The sequence below is a fragment of the Aulostomus chinensis genome, chromosome 12, assembly GCF_037954235.1.
Source record: "Aulostomus chinensis isolate RoL2024-O1b breed Wild chromosome 12, RoL_Achi_v1.0, whole genome shotgun sequence".
Taxonomy (NCBI): Eukaryota; Metazoa; Chordata; class Actinopteri; order Syngnathiformes; family Aulostomidae; genus Aulostomus; species Aulostomus chinensis.
The window spans coordinates 8,907,132-8,924,567 of record NC_141331.1 but is presented as its reverse complement, the minus strand read 5'-3'; the positions used below and the strand labels follow the sequence as shown (position 1 = coordinate 8,924,567).

Below are 17,436 nucleotides of genomic sequence, written 5' to 3'. Positions count from 1 at the left end.
CATTTGCTAGCTCACCAAAAATCTGAGTGTTTTGAGACAGATGTTCAGAACTTGGTTTGGCTGATTTATACCAACATCAATGATTCGTTGAGTGGCTTAACCCATATGTAGATTCCAATCCCTCCGTTAAAAACAACAACATTAAAATGTTCCCATTTCTGCCTCACATCCCCAGGATGAGCAGCTTCACTCAGGCTAATTTAAAGTCTGCTCTGGCATGCGTCTAACTTGAGGGAGCCAGACTAATTCTGTCTGAAAATTACAGTGTGGAAACTGAAAGTATTATTGCTCCCAAACAGGTAATAGTAGGGATTTGTGAGCACAGTTGTGGCCAGCTGTCCATGCATAACTGGCAATATCATTTTAATGCAAACTGATCTGCATAAACGACAGTGACAATAAAAGCTTATGCAGACACAGGTGACAGAGTACAGAAAGATGGCAAAGCTTCAACGGGAGAAATGGGCCTCGGCTAAGGGGGTATTTATACGGACCCATAAATGTATTTTGGGGGACCAGAGGGGAAAAGCATGGCTTTTATATTAATTTGAAGTGTGAGGAAATTTAGAGAATATTAAGGGACATTGCTTTTTTCCCTCTGATGTGCTCTCTCTATCTCCTTCTCTGCTCTCTGGTCTCAGTTCTCTCGTTCTTAATGCACTTTCATTTACAGTACCTGCTACTGGCAATAATGCTTCAGTGGGAGCATATATAAGACATTATTTTTGGTAATTGGATGCATGATATACACAGCTAGCATGCCATGAAAATGTATTTCTATTATAGTCCATTTCTGGGAGGTAGATAAAAGTGTGGTGAATATACTGGAAACAATCAGCTTTGACCTTCTTATCCGGTTTTACGCAGTATTATCTTGAACGCAGACCTTGAATTCTAAAACCAAATGAAATCTGATCATTGCCAGAACACAGCAGGTAATATTTACATAAGCAGCGAAATAATTCAGGTTAAAACGCGCGCACGCACACACACACACACATTTTCCCACAGCCTCCTTGGAGATTAAAAATAAAACGGAAGGCACGATCCAATCAAAGTGGAAATGTGAATAAACCTTCACACCTTTACAATTATCGTCCCTCTATCATGCAACGTTCAGATTCCCTCTGTTCATCTGCATCTCATCCTACAGTTGTCCTGTTTTACATAACACCTCCACAGAGAAATCACACTCAGTGTTAAGATGGACATCAAGTGCAATTAATCCAAAGCTCCAACACTTTAGTGGTTCCTTTTATCGGTCTTTGCAGTGAAATTTCTATAAGGTGTGTGTGTGTGTGTGTGTGTGGGGGGGGGGGGTCCTCATCGCAGCTGTCACACTGCTATACCTCAGTTCAAGAGGTATTTTTATCACGTCTTGGCGGAGTTAAGAGGGGTGAAGCCACTGAATAGTAATGTTTTGCTTTTGAAAAATTAAAGAGCCCCCTCCCAAAACAAAAAAAGCAGCATGACTTCACTGCTAAACAGGCTTTAAATATTCAAAACAACTGGATGCAGGAGCAATTTTAACTTAGGGGACTAAATTATATCCTTACGTGACTAATGTGTAAGATGGAGGATAGTCATCAAGACACCCACCACCCTTTGATTCCTAGTCATAATTTTTAGTAAATATAGCTGTCAGTTTCCCAGATGGGATGTGTGACTCATGGCTCCAGCCTGGTGATGGTGAGTCTGGGAAACGTAAGCAAATATAGATTAGATAGATAGGTATTTTGTGACAAAATGATATCATTAAGTGCTTCTGCTTTCACCAAGTACTCTGTGGATGCATTATAATGCTAAACCACCATATCATAATTCATTAAGTGGCAATTATCAACACTGCTATTACAGTAATTCACGTGTCAAAAATCACCAAGCTATAATTCCCCTGATCAATCTCCTGTGGATTCCCTTTAAAACATGAAACAATCTCATGAATTGAGGGTTTACCGACAAAAATACTGAAAAAGAGTTGGAAGACTGGTCAAGAATGAGCAGGCTTGTTGTGGCTTCACTCTGACAAAGGTAGTTTTTCAGTTTCAGGCTCTTGAGTTTGAATTCTTGGGGACTCTTTGGTTGGACTGACGTGTAGCACTTGAATGAAGCAGGCCCTGCTCTCGCTGTTTCTGGGTTGAACCAACACCAATGACTTTAATCGGACTTTGGTTCATGCGGTTTCTTGACTTTTAAGCATTAAACTGTGATTTAGGACACTTAAAACCAATAACCTGTATGATCGCACTTTTACTTTACTAATGACACTGTTTGGCATTGTTTTAAAATGAGACCAGAAAAACCCCAAACAAGTAATACAACTAAAATGGAGATGCACCCATCAACTAAGGGGCTGCTGTATATTTTGATGAATATGCCAAAATCCACTTTTACACCTGTGGGGGATTCTGAACCACCAAGCTCACTCTTCCTGTTTGTCATAAAAATGCAAATATGGTTTATATTTTCTCAAAAATGGTTTTACCCTTCATTGAGGCTCTTGAAGCTGTTTTGAATATCCACTTCCTGCCTATACATTCGCGCCTTCTCTTCCTTCCTCGTAAATCTAGAGCACTGAAATAGCACACGCATGTAAGATGAAAAACTATACGCTCTCTTATTTTGGTTCACGTGTGGGCACCCACAATACCCTGTATCATAATGGATTTATTTATGGTACGCAGTGCATCTCCCGTTTTAGCTGGGAAGGAGAAATGAAATGTATTTTATTAAGAGATGTATTTATATGTGAAGATCGACAGGTAGATGGTCTTGTCTGCTCCACTGTGTGCACTGGACTGACTAGAGAAGTGAAACATTTCGAAGGCCATGTACTGTTACTGCCTTGGTGATCACGTCAGCTCTTTTTCAGCTCCTGATGGTGTCGTTTTACTCTCCACTACTATAATTCATTCCTCTATGGTTGCAACTCGTAACAAAGTACCTGAAATCAATCTATATCAAGTGTTGATCAACAAAAATATTGCTAATATCAAACTGTTATGACCTCATTAAAAAAAATGGCCCGGACTCATTTGAGTTCCGCTCATTCAGCCAGTGGTTAATGTTTTATTGAAAATTTTATAGGACCGAGGGAAAAAAAAAATCCACTCGTGATGCATTGCTCCCGTCCTGAAAGTTAAAATCTCAATGCAAAAATGACAATAATTAGAAAATTTAACTCCCAATTTCTGACATACAGTAGCAATCCTATGTAACAATAGCCTCATTTTTAATTTTTTGTTTTTTTTTTGCCAGAGCACTCTGCTTCTATTCTTACTTCGCCGTGATTAAGCGAGAGAAAGTTGTCCACTGAGCAGTTATTAGAGTTAATGGTGTGCTATCCATTTCCTGCTTGTTTTCCCGCCAGGGGGTGGTTAGTTTTGAATGTCATCTATTGATATATATTTATCGATATTGCGACTCCGGGGCAACAAGCAGAAGAGAGATGCTCACACATAAAACACAATGCTCGGCACTCTTGTGTGTGTTTGAGAAACACAGGGGATCCTCAGTAAACACAGCCTTTCAAACCAGGCGAGCGGGAATGTTTAATGTTTGGATGGAGCGGGGATGCACACATCCTGTAGCTTTACATACTGGCTCGACAAACACTGTGCAGTAAAAGCATTATCTTTTCAATGTGCACGTCCTTTGGTTTTACTGAAATATTGACTGACATTGGATCTCAAGTCACAATCAAGAAGCAAGTTTGAGCAAGGCAGGTCATGGCAAGTTCATAAAAAAGCTTACATAAAATGAAAATAGTAAGAACACAATATCACCGTTTGTAACAGTGTGTGACTTTAAAAATCTACCACCTGGTGAGTGTTCCAGTCCATGGCCTCGAGGCCCCGATCGCACAGTTACTGGGAGCAAACTGCAGGCCTCGTCACCTTTATGAGGTTCAGGAAAGTGCTGCATCATCACTTTGGCAGAGCTGATGTGGCTGTTTGAGGATTTTCAGTTCATCCACCTAAAGATGTGTCCTTTGACCCCCCCCCCCCTTTTTTTACAGCCTGCAATAACTGTATTCAACAGTAAGGATGGAAAAATCATCTGCTAAAGCATTTAAAGAGCAAGTCAAATGAGTGCAGTGCAGACAAAAAGCACACAACTTAGTGTCACTTCCTCCCAACGATGTTTAGCTGGACCTGCTATGCGTGGACCGTAGACCAAAGGTGATTAAATCAGAATTGCCACCACATTTTCTGAGCAGTTTCTGCTTTAACATCAGTGGCACTTTGCCCTCAAAATGCATAAAATGCTTTCCGGTTAGTTTCGAGGCCATACCCCCTTTTTCATGCAAAAGCCATTAACAGCTAGTGGGCATGAATTCAATTGCGTAGACCGGCCGACTTTATAATGCTCTTCCCTTAAAAAGTGAGAGATCAGTCGTTCGGAACTCTTTTCAACCACTAAAAGGCACCTTCATCTCTAATCATGATCTAAATCATTACTTGTTACTGGCGGTGGGTGGCGGTCTCTTAAAAGTATTGCTTCCTTCAAGTTGATAAATGAAAATGTATCAAACTCTTCGGATCATTCAAGTTTTTGAGGCTTTTTTTTTTTTTTTTTTTTTTCAAATTTGGAGCAGGTTTCTTTTTTGTCTTAATCTTACCTGTATGTAGGTCCACTACCAAAGCTCAAATATGATATTACAGATGCAGGAATGCGACTGACGACAGCCATTGTCTGTTATTTTGACGTTCTAGTGCGTAAGAGGTTTTTTTTTTTCATCATGTGGTCTTTGGTCCTTGCTCATTCGTTGCTTGTGCTGTCCCTAAAGAACACTAAAAAAAAAACAAGAATTTTTAAATGCTGAACTGAATGGCTTGATTGGGAATATACTTAATTGGTTAAGAATCCATCTGAAAATCTATTTTTCCTTCATGCTTAGTTGTGTACATTACTCATGATAATTCTATTTGATCGCGTCTCGTCGAGGATCGTAAGTACGCTACGGCAGAAAGTCAGGAAAACAAGCACTCTGCCACAGTGGAATAACTGGTAGAGCTCCTGCAGTTGGTATGAAGACCTCCTAAATCTTCCAGTAGCGTCTGAGGGGCTGATAGCGACCCAAGCGTAGTCTGGCTTGACTACCATGAACAGTGGGCCACCTCGGGTTTCCCAGACGTGATTAATTTCTTTACAGTGTTCTCATTACTTGAGTAAACAAACAGGCGACTAAGGATTTAGAGTGTGTGTGTGAAATTCAGAGAAGGACTTCTCCAGCCAGACCATAATAAAGCAGGATATCCTACGAGGTATCCTTAATAAAAGAGAATCAATTGCTATTCGGGGACTTATTTAGAAGCTCTTTTGCATGATTAAATGGCTCTGAAAGATAGAGGTCTGACACCCTCCACCCCTCAGTAATCCTCCTGCGTGGCAGGTCTGACCAAAGGAACAAACAATTCAACACCAGAGCACCATTAACAAATTTCTATGGTTTTAACTCCCTCGTGTATTTTTCAAACTAGCATCATGCTAACACAAAGAAACCCAGTAGAGGTTAATGCAAAAAAAAAAAAAAAAGACTGCTCGCCAAACCAAATATGGTGCAACGTATCGGATGAAGTGGCGAGTCAGTGCTCGTCCATGCACACACCTGCAGATGTAGGGAGGGATGGAAGCAAAGGAGAGAGGGATTTGTACAGCTTCCATTTCTGATTATCAGTCCAACTAGGATCACCAGATGTTCTGTACAGCAGCAGCACCACCAACATGTCACTGGCTTAATATCCACCACTTGGCATGAGTCACATTCTTTTCTAGAATTATGGAAAAAAAAAAAGAAAAAAAAAAGAGGCTGGTAAAGACCTCAGATGCAGATTTCAAGAAGTTGCAGCACAGTTCTTCTCCCTGGGAGTAACCTTGAAAGCCGAGAGCGCTGTGCATTCTGATTTCTAGGTTTTCTGCTGTTATTTTTTCACTGTTTTCTTTGGTCCTCTTTGTGTAATTTTCAAAATGGAGAGGGAGATTTATAAACCCACTCAGAGATGATTTTCAGGTTCTTGTATTGCTCATGGGAGGCTTTAATGGGTGGTGCTGGGTTATAACGGTCACATTTACATGATTTAGGTTGCCATCATTAAAAAGGACACAAGCTTTACAGAGTTTCCCCTTTTCTTTTCTTTTTTTTTCACATGAATGATTTATCAGTGATAGGTCATTTCCATGTACACTGTTTAGTAGTAAACTGCGAATAGAGAAATACAGTATTTCCCTTTTTTAATGTAGATTATAAATAATGCCCACATCACAATTATTGTATCCTGAGCAATTTAGCATTAGCGAAGGACTCCAAACGCAGACAATTGGGGGGGACAAAAAGGAAACACCCAAACGGGTGGAACTAGGTTGCGAAGAAGCTGGCATCAGTGGGTTAACTACGACTGTCAAAAAGGACGTGGTTGGTCAAGGGGGTACTTGGCAGAGGAAACTACTGATGGGGAGGGTACTCAAGCCAGAAATGTATTAACCAGCAGTTTATATCTCTTCTGGTTCAAATATGTGAAGATATGAATATCTGTTGCAAGCATTGGGACAGTGTGGAATCAGCCTTCCCTGTAAATAAATCTCTCCGCAACACTGAGCTAACTTAGTGTGAATCTTTAAAGAAGCCCTTCTTGAGGGCAAAAAATAAAACTGAGCGACTATCACTATGATGCATGCCAGCGCCCTCAGCTATCTTCTGCCGGTGGCAGTTCTGTTACTTTGCACACATCGAAACCAAATGAGAAACAAGGAGGAAATAAACAAGAGCGTATCAGATATAAAGCAGCTGTTTATCAATTTTTATCCCTTTAAGCCTGGTGGCATGGTGCCATGTCAAAGAGGTCTTGGCTTAAAAGAACACTCCCTAATTAAAGACCAATTGTGAGGACTGTTTTGGGTTGGGGTTTTTTTGCCTCTGTAATGACACACAGGTCTAACAGTTGTTAAATGAAAAGCACTGATACGGTTTATCATCTTTAACCCTTCATAACCCCGATTAAGGCAGATGATAACTGAAAATGACGACTGAGACAATGGTAATAAAAGACCCTCCCAACAAAGGCCATGCATCTGTCCTAAAAGGAGATTATACGTGACGCGAATGCTGATAAAACCGTCCTCGTTGGATCTTTTTTTTTAGTCGGCACCACAAGTGATTTCCTAATTGACCCTTCCGCCAGGCTCCTCCATCAATACCACCATCCTCCTCCTCTACTCTTTTTAACAGTCAGACAGAGATAAGATTTGCTTCTCAGCCCCTCTCCCAGAGACTGACAGGCTGACACACCATCTCTAAGGTCAGCCAGGCTAATTGGTTTGTGCTCAATCTTAGAGACGCCATTAGGCCTCGCAACAACTAAACATTCCTCCTCCTTTCTTTTTTCTCGTCTTTTGATGGACGGAGTGATAATGGTCAAGGAAGAAGTCGTGAGGTTTAGAACAATCGTTGCCTTACATGCAGTGTCACAAGCAAAAAATGAGAGTCAGTCTTCATCTATTTGTGCCATTCTTTGATATTTCCTGTGCTACAGTAGATATGCTGTTGTGGGCGGCTGGGAATTAAAGTCAATTATATGCTTGAGGCAGTCCTGCTGTTACTTATGGCGTAGGTTTTAGTTATATAATTTCACGTCAAGAGAGTACCACCGTAATACAATATTAATACTTCATATGTGATGAGGCTGTACCACATTTTACTTATATTCCCATGAGTTACTGCACTGACACGGAAGGATAGGGGCTGTACATTTTATCTACCGTGGCAGCCTATTTTTATGTTCGTATTTTATTCTTTTTTATTTTTTTATTATCAAAGCACATTGATTTCACAACTGCTGTATGAAATGTGCATTCAATATAAATAAACTTGACTTCTTTGAAAATATTTATTTTACATTCAAGTAATTTAGAGCTGGGAAATAAACAATATTCCACACCAGGCCATCGTGATAAATGTGAGGCAGGTTTTTTTCCTTGCCCATAAAAACACAAAACAACCCTTCAAACTATTTCAATCTTGCAACTCTTTTTTTTATTTTTTTTTTTATCTGATTCCAAGTTTTCAAACACAGATTTTCAATTGATTGAAGCCTTTCTTTGGATTATGACTGTATGTATTCCTCTAAATTCTATATTGCTTTATTTCCTCAGCTTCTGCAGGTAACACAGTCACCCCGGACTCCACTAATTGATCAGTTATAGAGCTCTGAGCTCCCGGTTAAGCAAACTTTTTCACCCTGAAATACCGATTACGATAATCAGCTTTTGGTGATATGAGTCCCCGCTAGTTGCAAGCCTCAAAGGTGTTTTGGAGCTCTTTTGGGGTGAAAGCCGTTTTACAACTTACCACTTTCAAGGTGACACAAACACAACACGGAGGCGGGGAATTCTGGGAAGATTTGCAGGTGACAACAAACCATCGCAAACACAACAACAACAAAACCTTTACTATCTTTCCCCGAGTTGTGCTAGCTTACCTGACAAAATAAATTAGCTCTTTCTGGCTACTCTAACTTTACCTACTTCAATACAAAAAGAACCCATGGCAGCTACCACCCACAAGGCCTGGTGATAATAACACGGGATTCTCCTACATGTGTGTAAAATGACAGAGTAAAACACGGGTACCTACCGGGTCAACACAAATTGAGCCTTGCAATACTTCATACGAGGTAGCAGAAATGGCTGGTTGCCCGAGAACAAGTTAACACGGAGCTACGGGCACATGGTACAGAACATAGCAGATTCTAGAGGAACGAGGGCTGACTGCTGATGAAGGCGCACAGGCAGCTCCTGATGCACGGCGCTAATGCAGGGCGCCACACATAGACTGCTGGGATCCACGGCTGAGGAGAGGTGACGGGAAGACAAAGAGGTGGGAAGACAAAGAGGCAATGACTGGAGGGGATCTTCCAGGAGCAACCAACAAATGAGAGGAACTGTTAGCTGTCAGTGGAACAGCAACACAACACATACAGTCATGCCAGGACTGCAACAAACGGTAAAGGAATATCGTGATACATTAATTCTGGACGTGATTTTCAATTGTGTGACACAATCGAATGGGTACAGTTTTGTTCTGTCACAAGCTGATGAGTGCAACACTAAATGGACACAAGCATGCAGTAAAACACAGAACAGATTTCAGATGGATTCTTAAAACTGTACCAGTGTTTTTAGCAACATTTTTCCAAACTAAATTAATCCTTAGAGTGTAGCGCATCAACTACCAGCAGCTGCCGACCATTCCGCCAGGCAAGCTCCCACTCTCCTCTCAAGATGGTGCATTTTGGAGGAAAGTTATTGTGGAGAAAAAAGGACCATTTGCCTGTGTTCACAGAATTATACCTCTTGGATGAAGATAAGTAGAATGTAATGAAAAGATTAGCCGAACACCTGGATTTAGAAGCCATTAATGAGATTATCCATTTACAAATACTCTCATCCGCAAGGTGCAGCGCAGTACAGAAAATATCCGATTTAAAGCTGCAAATTGCAAAATGCTCCATCACTCAAATATCCTAAATCCTTCCGCACTGCTAAATGTGTGGATAAATATAAGCGTGACATCACAGTGGAACACGTCTTTGTTTCTGAAACTCTTTTGAAACAAACTGCTCCCAATGTAGTTTTCAGGCTTTAAATATTTTCTCATAAGTTACAATCCTGTGTATGTTGTACATCACAAATATATTTTATATGATCCTACATCCTACGTGTCAACAGCATATTAGTGGAAGACATATTCATGAGGTTGTCATGGAAAACTTTTGAGCATTAACAAAAATACATAGTCACTTAATTGTCAAATATCAATATTTAGTTATATTATATAAAAGCTCCCAAATTGAATTGAGTTGCTGTCATTTTTCTTCTGTGAAGCGACTCATTCAGAGTTGCCAACGGTTGTGAAACAATCCACGATGTGCAAAGTGATGCTAATTAAATGGCAAAAATCATTTTCCCTGCCTTAATTGGAAATGTGGTACAAGTGCGAATTGTCAGATCTGACAGTCCTTTCACCGCATTGCTGACTCATGTGGCTTTTTGTTGGCGGTTTAGAATGGGGGATTTTGCTGCTCGTGTGTTCTCGCATGACTGATCTGAAATTTGAACGTGTTTGTCAGCAAAAACAGGCAGTTTCAGATGTGAAGATAGCTGAAGGCAATTTGGGGCAACACATAAGTCCTGCTGAACATTCGGATTTAGTCAGGTTTAATCCTTCCCTCTCACAATCAATCATGCGTCACAAAACAACTCTGCCACTAGTTGTCACCCTTACACACATGTATTTGGCAGCAAGAACAGAGGCGTCAGTTCTATGTGGCTGGAACCACACAGATTTCTGATTCTACCATTGATGCAGGGGGTGTTAAAGGCATCATCTGCTCTGGGGCCTGGGGCCCAGGATCCGTAAAATGTAGCCTGTCTCCATGACATAGACACAACATGCTAAGTGATCTGTAAACCTAGACTGAAATTCTTTTGGAAAAAAAGCCCACTAATCAATCCTCTCACTCTTTTCACCAAAAAAAACAACATTTATGTTTATTTAGAGGTGAATCGGGTCCACATGTGCACATTTTAGTGCAACACATTGTAATAATATTGTGTTTTAACCATGCATAGAGGCTGCCCTCTATTGGTTGAAACCTGACTAGTGCAATAAAATTTAGCTATTGGCTGTAGTGGTGGTGGGTGTTGTAATGGAGCCAACACTCCCTCTCCACCCTCTCTGCAGACTGAGAATGATGAGTCTTTATGCCCTCTTACTGGCTCTGAGGTGCAGAAGCAAGAGGATTTGATGCTATTGTAAATCAACGATTGTATCTAAAACAGGTCAACTGTTCGACATGGACTCCATCAGTTAGTCTGGCATGATGGCAAAACACCGGTAGCTGTGACCTGTCCAGTCTGGTTTGATCTCAAATTTGATCCTGATCACCTCCAGCAATGAATCCCTTCTATTTTCATCAATCTTTCCTTTAGGTTTTGAAATATCCTGCTAATGAACACACACACACACACACACACACACACACACACACACACACACACACACATGATCACACTACGCCCTCGGCTGAGTGAGTAAATCTAGCACCCACAGTCTCAACTGTCAATAATATTCCTTTGATAACACTCGTACGTTAATCCCTTGATAATATCCTCATTTAAAGAATCCATTGATCTCACTCATCCCCCTAACAAACCAGTGGAGCAAACCTCCATCGTTTGTCACATATGAGCTGTGACCAATCACATTCACAATGCGACTGTAATGACATCGCTCATCCTGTGCCCTTGAGCGACTGCAGCTGACTTATGGGAGCTGAAAGAGATTTTCCTCAGACCTCTTGAAATGCATTTTTTTCCCTCTTTTCTCTCTCGGACTCAAAAATCTGATCGTATTATAGAAGAAATGAAATTAGGACAAAACCTTGATTGGGGAAAAAGTAAAGATGTATATTTTTTTGGGGGGGGGGTTATTGTTCATTTGACTGCGGCAGGATTAGGATGGCTTTTATTGCATATGTGCTTTCATAACCTAATAATCATCTTTTATAGTCAGTAGTGGTTAATCGGCCACAAATAAAAGAGCCATCGACATACAAGAAAATTCTACTAGAATGGCCAATGCATTTTCGTGGGGTCCTGAATCTCTGTCTGCACCCCTGGTGAGAGATTCTGCTTGACAGTCATTACTACCCATGATTCCTAGATGCAGAAGCAGTGATCAGCAGAAATGATGTGATCTCACTTTGTCACCTGGGAGTACTGATGAATCTAGAACGCAGTAATGAACACTGCCAGAGCTTCCTGACAGACAGCGGATGGGTTGTTTTTTCTATGGTTGGAAACCAGGAGGCTATTTTGAAAGAGGTTGGAACTAGAACTGGATATTAGCAAGGACCTCAAAACACAAATGTCGTGCTACAAGTGGCACCACATGATTTCTTTTACGATGTCCTGGCAATATGATGCACATTGCGATACTATGCCATTTTCAAAATAGAACTTAAAAATACCACAAGCTGTTTCCACCTGAGTTCTGTATGCCACAAAAACAACACTAGCACACATCGTTACGCTATCATAAACATCGTAGTACAAGTGCAAAGGTGGAAATAAGTTGCAAGACAATCAGTGCAAATGAGAGCTGCAGCGATGCTGTGCTTGACTGATCATTGCCTAACCTTGTTGTTGTTGTCACCATGACAACGAGGGTCGCTTAACCTCATGGAGCATTTTGTGTGGGCAAATCATTTATATGTTCTTGGCAGAATGGAACAAAGAGTGGTCAGAGAGAGATAGAAATACACACATGATGATTAAAAAAAACCCCCAAAAAACGTCCGCCTCCGGGGAGCGTCTTGACCTTGACCCGGATGAACTGTCCTCCAGCTGCCTCTCCATGGTTATTCAGTGTGTTTGCCACCTGAGCCTCCAGCTGCATCTGTTGAGCTCTTGCGGGACAGTTGAAGTCATGATTATAAATCCTGGTTAAACACGGAGCATCTAAATGTCATAGCAACCAAATCAGAGAATAATTGTGGCGGGACTACGAGGCCACGAGCGAGGCTGATGAAGGACAGAGTGTGATGCCTCACCTCCATCGTGCATTTCTTGAATCCGTTTATTCTACGAGGTCAGGGATGATGAACTTTTGCCAGTACGACAGCAATGAAAGACTGCAGGTTGCTCTTAAGGCTGAAGTCCTCTCTGAATGATTAGAAAGGTCTGTACTTCATCACTTGCTGTTTTGCAATTTCACAGTTCAGGGTCCTTATAAATGGTGAAATACAATTTTAAAAACTCCATAACCTCTTTTAGTCTCTATCCAACTTTAGAATGAATGCTAGTCGATTGCGATGAATGAATCAAAGGACACCAAATAAATGAGTAAAATAAAGAAAAAGAAAAGAGTCAGCTGAGTAAAGAACATATAAATATTTAAAGAAACTGTTTTTAACCAGGATGACCCTTCCTGGATACCTGAAGCTTGTTATTAATAGATTATAGATTCCTCTTTTTGTTGTTTGCATACCCTGAATGTGAGGATGTGAGAGAGGGAGGGAGGAGAGAAGTGAAAGAGGGAAAGAAAGTGGGAATATATATTAATCCGCACATCAGGACTGTCATGTTTGGTGGAAAACATGAATTAAAACCAATATACAACAAATAATCATCAGCTAAAGTAGGCATTTTTGCAAGGAAAAAACAAATATCCCATATCTGTATTTAAATCCCAATAATATTCTCACTTCTTATTTAAAAAAAAAAAGAATATTCTTAAGATATGTTAAGATCAACACGAGATGATCAAAGGGTCTATTGGCCTTGTTTCCACTGGTGTTATAAAGCCCGCAGCAGATGTAAACGTCTTTATCGTTCCTGAAGACTTTAAAAACTATTGAATTCCATGTGAATGTGATGATATTAACATAAATCATTACAGTAGCAGCCTCAGTTGTTGTGCTGGATCAGTCCATCGAGCTCTGTACTCTCCTGTACTGTAAAGAGACCTCTTATTCTACTCTTATGGCTGGGTTTTTGAGAGGTGCGCTGAGTCTGTGTCTTGATCTTGTAACGCTCTGATAAGAATCAAATGAGTCAAAGTTAAGGACAAAATAAAAGGCCTGTTGCTTGAATCTGGAGGATTTCTGCAGGTTGCAAGTTAATTTCACCATCTATTGCATCACTGGAACTGGATAAGGCCATAGGAGGTAGTAGTCATAGAAACAAAAGGTCACTTTATTTGATCTAAACGTCCTGCTCTGATGTAAACAAACACTATTTTCCTCCTTTTTCTAACATGCCTTCCATTTTGATGTTGTTTTATTTTTATTTTTATTCTCCGCTCTGGTGGCTGAGCCATATCATGTGTTTGTTCAGCTTAGAGACACCTATTATTAAAAAGTTTGCCAATGTTAGCTTAATTCAAAATTTTGATCTGAAAGGTGCTCTGCATGCTTTACTGTGGTTCACTTGTGTAGAAACGGTCACACACCACTTACAGTGACTCATATGCGGCCCGTTTTCCCACGATGTAACGCACGCCTGAACATGTCCACTGTCTCATCTGACATGCAGGCTGAAAAAAGCCTCCAACGACAGACCCAGAGAGGAGAGTCCACCTCCGTTTTTGGTCACGTGTGGCACCCTGTGCCTGCCAGCAGCAGTCATGCACAGATCTGGGATGTGGATTTTATAAAAGTCCTCAGGTTGAGTGGTGGGCCAAAGGGAGCACAGTTTTATATGGGAGTGCACCATCGTGTCCAGGGAACTTTAATGTGGCGTTTGGAGAGGACACACTGCAGTTCTGTGGCATTTACATTTGTTTTGTAATAAAGCATGAAAAGCATGTGTTGCTAATGTTAACTCCACTGAAGCCCAAATCAGTGGTGCATCTTTTATTTATCTCAGGCTTTGTCTTTTTTAAATGCACCAGAGTCCCTGCTTATAGTTTATGGTTGGACCAGCTCTTCCTCTTCCATGTCTTGTCAGCCTTGATCAGCAACAATGGCTGCATGTATACAGATTGCGTAGTACGGCTGCATCTACATCACCCTCTCCACACACCTTGTATGATAAAGCACAATTAAGGATGTATTATAATGATTTCTTTTTAATTATCTGTTTTCCCTGCAAACATGCTGCAAAATTTAATTTGAGATCTTGAATAAAAGACAGTTTCATTTTTCCTAAATCAGTTTCAGACTTCTATCACATTACCCCGAGGCACAGTCGAAAGCATGACCTCGACATAACACCCATTGTGAAAGTTAACTGGGGTGTCCACATCACCATTCAGTGGAACAACTGCAGGCCTCCTTAAAGGTACCCTTGACTTCAGTGTTCTATATCCCACAATAACAGTCTCAAACCCGGGGGGAGTAAATGGATTCCTGAGTGCTTTACACTACAAGTGTGTGAGTGTGCTTGTGAAGTATTGTTAAAGAAGTCAGGAAGGAAAGTTTTTAAGCAGCCAGTTAAAGAGCCGTGTGTGTGTGTGTGTGTGTGTGCGTGCGTGTGTGTGTGTGTTTAGAATGTTTGATAGACCAACAGTGCCCCCTGTAAGCCTCAACAAGGACATCACATCTTTAACAACTTGATTTGCCTTTAAGTAGAGATGATGATTGCATAAGCATTTGATTATTTACAACACAATTGTAAAATATACATATATATGTATATATAGACATACCGTACATATACAGTATATATGTATGTGTGTACATGTATATATGTATGTATGTATATATGTTTGTATTTATATATGTGCATATGTATAATATATACAGATATATGTTTTGTGTGTGTATATATATGAGCATATAGATACCAATTTTGTGGTGTGTGTGTGTGTGTGTGTGTGTGTGTGTGTGTGTGTGTGTGTGTGTGTGTGTGTGAGAAAGCCCTGCTTTTCAGAGGAAGTGGTGCGTTGGCGCCCCTCAGATGGGACAGACAAGCTCCTGTCTGGGTTCTTCAGTCTTCCTCCTCCAAACACACTGAAGTAGCATCTTAGTGAGTTACGAGGCCTGAGCTCCTGCTCATTTTTGATGTAATCAAGTCTCACACCCTCATTTTACATCAAGGAAGGAAAGATTCTGTCCCCTTTGTCAAAGGTACCCTTTTATTTTTAACTTAACTTTAAGAGAGAGAGAGAGAGATATGGGGCATGAAATTAGAAGTCTTTGCTGTTTGCACAAATGTTGCCTTAAGTAAAGGAGACAGTGACCTCTTCTAACACTTTAAATTGTTCTAATTTGCTTTATAACACTTAATGTGTCTTGGGAGAACTTCATTGTCCCTCCTTTGACGTTGCATTTATTTCAGATCTTTAAAGTGAAACCTTGCATGTAATTTCCAAGAAATTATGGTCTGTTCCAAAGAAATTTATTGAAAATAATGGATTTTTTGTAATATTATTTAGGGATTGTTAATACAAGCAGGTGGGTGTTAAACTCAAACCATGGCTTTGTGGTGGTAGACAGGTGTTTTGTCTTATTGTTCCAAAAAAAAAAAAAAAATGTAGCAAGTCCTTAAAGTACTACCAAATGTATTTTGCCTTTTAGGTACACAAAGAAATGTTTTGAAAAAAAAAATACATATGAGTGTTTTTTAATACTCAATAATCTGCACACTTTATTCGAGCTAAACACAAATGCCAGCAACAATATGAGACAGTTTCTCAGTGTAGCAGGTAAATACACAGCTCTCTCAGTGGAATTGCTATTTTGTTCATGATGGGAAGGAGGTCAAATTCATGATGCTTTGAACTCTATTCAGATTGTCTCCCAGTTTGGAGGCGTTCTGTTTGAAAGTGCACCCCTGCCTTGTCTTTGTCTCCCTCGCACAACTTGCAGAGTCGTCTCGTCTCGGTGTCTCAGGGCCTCGAAATGTGTGAGGGTGAAGGTTTTCCATCTCAGTCAGAAACCTTTCAGCCTCCAATATGTCTTCAGGACCATAGATGGTTACACAACATTAAAATCACCACTACTGTATGATAAATGTGTAAAATATTGCTTTGGCTGCTTTGTTCACCTTTTCCCAACCTCTTCGCTGTTAGAAAAAATAAATTGCATCATGATTTGTGCCCACAGATGTTATTCCTGATACTGACCACAAGAGGGAACTACAGTAAAAGAGAGCAATCTTCAATAATTACAGCTCGACACATATTGGAAAAACACAAGAAAACATGACAAATAGTGAAGGAAACTATAATTTATGAAGGGGAACCTGTAACGCAGGTGAGTAAAGATTCTGTTAAAAAGAAAAAAGTTAAATTATTCATATAAATTATACATAAATGTATTATCTCATGCTTCTGTAGTTTTACTTCCATGTTCATCATGTCTGCTACTTCCTAATAACTCTTGATTGCTCTTACCACTGTAACGTTTGTGCAACTTCCACTTTTTTTCGGGGAAGGGGGGTAAATACTGAAGTACATGCGTCAATATAAGGTCACTAAAGAGTGAATAGGCCTGTATTTTTCTTAAGAACATTCTTGTCCTTATGGTGACTTTAAGTGTGACAGTTAGTTTCTGGTCGCCAAGGTGCATCACCTGTGTGCATCCTAAGAAATAAGAGGCCCTTTGTAACCTAATCGTTTACAGAGCAGGGAGGCAGACCGGGTCCACACTCCGTGATCCGTTTCTCTGTGTCTGACCAACCTCCGAGAACAACAACAACTTGGGCGGGTTGTCTGCTTCTCTGCTCAGGAGGAGATGGAGGAAGAAGTCAGTGGTGGATTTATCAACAGTTCCTTTCTGCTGCTGCTGCTGCGGAGCCCAAGTGTCTCGTCCGCACTGCCTGACGCATGTCGGACTAGAATGAAGTCAAATCGTGACATTGACTCTGGATCAATGTGCAGGTTCATGGGATAGAAAAAAAGGTAAATTAAGAGGAGGAGAGGGGGGTTTAAAA

The 17,436-nt window shown here is 40.5% G+C and overlaps 1 protein-coding gene across 3 annotated transcripts in view; it reads left to right on the top strand.

Annotated features, from left to right (window-relative positions):
• ikzf2 (IKAROS family zinc finger 2) overlaps positions 1–17,436 on the top strand; it is a 49,236-nt gene that overhangs the window by 12,090 nt on the left and 19,710 nt on the right. Inside the window, exons 3-6 of one of the 3 annotated variants that reach the window (XM_086219927.1) lie at positions 14,715–14,841; positions 15,420–15,528; positions 16,608–16,757; positions 17,232–17,404. The gene's annotated coding sequence lies outside the window, so the exon portion shown is untranslated. Of the gene's footprint in view, positions 1–14,714; positions 14,842–15,419; positions 15,630–16,607; positions 16,758–17,231; positions 17,405–17,436 lie in introns of all 3 variants that reach the window. The other 2 variants (XM_086219928.1, XM_086219929.1) reach the window with 2 other exon arrangements.